The 4,144-nt window shown below is 55.9% G+C and overlaps 1 long non-coding RNA gene across 1 annotated transcript; it reads left to right on the top strand.

Annotated features, from left to right (window-relative positions):
* The first annotated feature begins 305 nt into the window (after positions 1-305).
* LOC142821366 (uncharacterized) lies at positions 306-3,076 on the top strand. The gene is made up of 3 exons (XR_012898152.1): positions 306-1,170; positions 1,568-1,984; positions 2,071-3,076. It is a non-coding gene; the product is annotated as an uncharacterized LOC142821366 (long non-coding RNA).
* The last annotated feature ends 1,068 nt before the right edge of the window (positions 3,077-4,144 follow it).

The following is a 4,144-nucleotide window of genomic DNA, read 5'->3' as shown; positions in this document are numbered from 1 at the left end:
TCCTACAATAGAATGTCTGAGACCTGACACCGCGGCATTGGCTGCCCCGCTGTTCTCAGACTCTCCTGGACAGGCTGGTGCAGCCTTTCACCCGCAGGCGGCTCTCAGGCCCTCGGCACTTATCACTTCTCCACAGCGGCTGTGTCCCCGGGACTCCCTCTCCCTTCCCTTGGCTTCCTCAGCTCCCGGCCCCGCAGCGCTTCCCGCCAGCCGGACACTGCACTTTCCAGGCCCGATCCTGTGGATTTGAGCCTTTATGGTGCTTCTTAAGGGCCCCCCAGGAGAAAGGGAATTTCATTCAGGCAGTGGCCCCACAGGCTGGCAATGGGGGTGTCACTCCGGGCACAGCCAGGATTCATTGAGTTCCTGGTGCACAAGGAAAGTTAAAAGCCACCTGCCCGGACACCTTGGCTCTCGGGTTAAAAGCCTGATGCTCTGCCAATTGCGCTAATCAGTGACCTTAGAAAAGATTCCAGGCTACTGGTACCAGAGAGAAATTGTTCCCACGCGCACCAACAGGGCAGTGTCACAAGGGGGGAGCAAAGTGTCACGTGGGAGCACGAGGCGTTTCTTCCCGCAGACTGACCCTGGGCACAGGCTCTGGGAATTCCCGCCCCAGCGCCCAGGGCTGGATTGTCCCAGGGAGGATCCGACCGCTCCGCCCCCTTCCCCGTCAGCACAAGGGCAGCGCCCAGGGCCCCTCGGAGGGTTTGGCAGCCGCAGCGCTCGGGCCCATTTCACCCGGGCGGGGGGAGCCCTCGGTTCTGGTCTGTCAGTTTCCTTCCTATCGCCTGTTACATTCTGAGTTCACAATAGGAGGAATCTTCCTGCTGAGTCCCCCAGTTAACTCCGAGCTCAGACCCATGTCCACGTGCGTCAGTGTCTGCCGGGATCGGGACCCGAATTTCATTCGTGCATTTAGTGCCCGCCAGGACCGCGCCCCGCTCAGTTCTCCCGGCGGCTATTTGTACAGGCGGGTGACGCTGAGGTTCAGGCAAGTGACGTAGCGGTGCCCACATGCAAATGAAGAAGGAAACTGAGTGATAAAGGCGAACAAGCGGCCCTACCTGAACAGCTGCCGGCAGAAAAAAGGTCGCTGCTTCCCAGACACGGAACTGAGGCTGAAAATGCTCCGTCTGAGCCTCTTTTCCTTGTTGGCAGCTCTCTCGGGTGAGTGGATGGACACACCGGCATCTGCTCAGCACAGCTGGGCCAGGGGCGGGAAGATGGATTTGAAGCTAAGCCAAAGCGGCTGCGGTTCAGGATTGTAAATTCTCTAGCCTTGGAGAAATCGCATAAATTGAGATTTTGAAACCGTCAAGATGATTTTAATACCCGGATTCATAATTTTTAATAAGAACTGGATGTTTAAAATCCAGAGACCACTCTGAAAAACCTTCCTGACTACGTTTCCCCCTTGAAAAATGGTGCACAGCAGGGTGGTGCGGGTAAATTCCTTTTGACACAAGCAGATCAGCTTCTGCTGTGAGGAGGGGAACAGAGGGTCTTGGGTAAACCTGGGAAGGTGGGGACAGACGGGAATTAATTGTGTTTTTATGATTAACAGGTGCCACCTCCCAGATTCAGCTGACCCAGTCTGGGGCCGAAATCAAGAAGCCCGGAGAGTCCGTGAAGCTGACATGTAAAACCTCCGGCTACACGTTTACCAGCAATGATATTAACTGGTTCCGGCAGGCTCCGGGAGAGAGACCGGAGTGGGTGGGATACATCACTCCGAGTAGCGGTAGCACTGGCTACGTCCCGGCCTTCCAGGGGCGAGTCATCATCACCAGGGACAACTCCATAAGCACGGCCTGGCTGCAGCTGGGCAGCCTGCGAGCCGATGACACCGCCACGTATTACTGCGCTCGATACACAGTGACACAAACCGCATCTACAGCCCTTCACAAACCCTAGTGAGAGAACCCAGGGCTCCTGCTAATTCCTCACTCACTCTGGCCAGTGGTTTCCCCTGTGAACCCGGGTAATTATCCCCCCCCCCCCCCCGTGACTTAGAATCAGAGACAGCAAAAGGGATTTAGAGCCCTAAGTGCTTAAATCACTTTTCAGGCTACGACTCCGTTCCTGGGATTCAGTCAACTCCAACTGGAGCCATCGCAGCCGCTGGAGAAGCTGGAGCTGGCTAAAATAAGCAGCAGGAAATGTGGGTCTTTCCCAGGACCGGACCCGCCCCCAAGTCCCTGCCCCGTCGCTTACGCACAGCTCCAGAGGGGGACGGGCCCTGGCTGGTGACGCCTTTTAACCAACCGGCAGCGAGGGGACGTGCCAGTCACTCAGGCTCCTGGAACGCGCCTGCGGCTGGAGAGCGCGCACCGGGCAAAGGGCGCTACACGGGTGGGGCTCCGGAGGGAGGGCGGAGCGGGGAGGGGAGGAGCGGTGCTGAACAGAACAGCCGGGCATTGGTCGCTGTGCGCTCCAGCCAGGGGCAGCCCTGGAAAAGGTCTCGCTGATTCTGGGCTCCCAGGCGCTCTTCTTACCGCCAGCAGGCCCACCAGGGAGATTTGGTTCCAATTCTGGTTGCTCAAGTGGAGACACTTTTAAAAAGGGGCGGCTCCAGGGTGGGGCCCTGCCTGCTTCGCTTTAGTCGCTTCCTGAGAGCACAGAATTAAAACGGGAGCAGTCAGGCTGGGAGGCAGCTAAAGCCAAGAGCCCCGTTCCGTTGCGTCACCCTCCGGCCAGGGGGTCTCAGATCTAGTCTCTCAGTTTCTGTCCTAAAAACACTACCGGCTTCAGTGACATATTCCTGCAATAATCGCATCCACCTGCCAGCCACCAGCAGGAGACACCAGCTGACCAGCAGGGGGAGTCCACCAGCTGCAAATACTGGACAATTCGCCAGTCAAGACATTTTCAGGGGACTTAACTACAGGACTGTCCTGTTAAAAAAGGGACGGGTGGTCACCCTAGCTGTGTGTATTGGGGATCTTGCTATCCATCTTTTCTTTTGTTTGGGGTGGGGGCTGAACCTTATTGGTTGGTTATTGTTGTTGTCATTTCCTGCATTTGACAAGTTAACTTTTATAATAAATTGGTGAATTTAATCTGGACTCTGAGGCTGTGCCTACACTGGCAAGTTTTTCTGGAAAATCATCTGATTTTCCGGAAAAACTTGCCGGCTGTCTACACTGGCCGCTTGAATTTCCGGAAAAGCACTGACGATCTCATGTAAAATCATCAGTGCTTTTCCGGAAAAACTATGCTGCTCCCATTCGGGCAAAAGTCTTTTTCCGAAAGACTTTTGCCCAAAAGGGCCAGTGTAGACAGCATAGTTCTGTTTTCCGCAAAAAAGCCCCGATCACGAAAATGGTGATCGGGGCTTTTTTTGCAGAAAAGCACGTCTAGATTGGCCATGGATGCTTTTCCGGAAAAAGTGCTTTTCCGGAAAAGCATCCTGCCAATCTAGACGCGCTTTTCTGAAAATGCTTTTCACAGAAAAATTTTAAATTTACATCCGCTTCATTTAAATTTACATGGCTGCCGCGCTGAGCCAACAAACAGCTGATCAGCTGTTTGTCGGCTCAGCGTGATAGTCTGGAGACGCGGGTGGAGACATCAAAGGCATTTGTCAACTACCCAGGTAAACCTCATCTCAGGAGGCTGATTTTACTATGTCTGGGGCTCAGTTATTGGGTTTGCTCCCACGGGGCTGGGGCAGGTTAATAATTCTCTCCGGATGATGCTTGTGTGGCTTGTGCACTCCCCTGGGGCTGAGTTCTCCCTGCAGCCGACCTCTCCCCATGGAGCTCTCCTGCCAGCGTCCCGCGCTGACCTACCCTAGAGACCCACAGATACACCCACCCACAGAGCGCGTCGCAGGGAACCGCCAGGCTGAACCCCCCCACCCCATGCTGAGTGCCCCCCTATCCCAGCACACCCCTGGAGGCTCCTTCAGAGTGACATTGCTCCCCTCTGCCTTAGGGGCTCCCTCTGGGGGGGCGTGGTGGGGAGACTGGCTGTGAGAACAACCCTGGCCACTCTGCAGCTGATCTTTGCCCGGGGCAAGGGGCTCAGCCAGGTGAGAGACTCTGTGGGCCCAGTGCAGGGACCCTCTGTCCATCCCAGGCTGAGTGAGAGCAGGGCCAGGCCTGGGACACCAGAGCAACTGGGTCCCTGGTCACTCTGG

The sequence above is a fragment of the Pelodiscus sinensis genome, chromosome 30 (genome assembly GCF_049634645.1).
Source record: "Pelodiscus sinensis isolate JC-2024 chromosome 30, ASM4963464v1, whole genome shotgun sequence".
In the NCBI taxonomy this organism is placed as follows: Eukaryota; Metazoa; Chordata; order Testudines; family Trionychidae; genus Pelodiscus; species Pelodiscus sinensis.
Note: the sequence above shows the minus strand (reverse complement) of the source record. Positions and strands in the feature narration are given on the sequence as shown.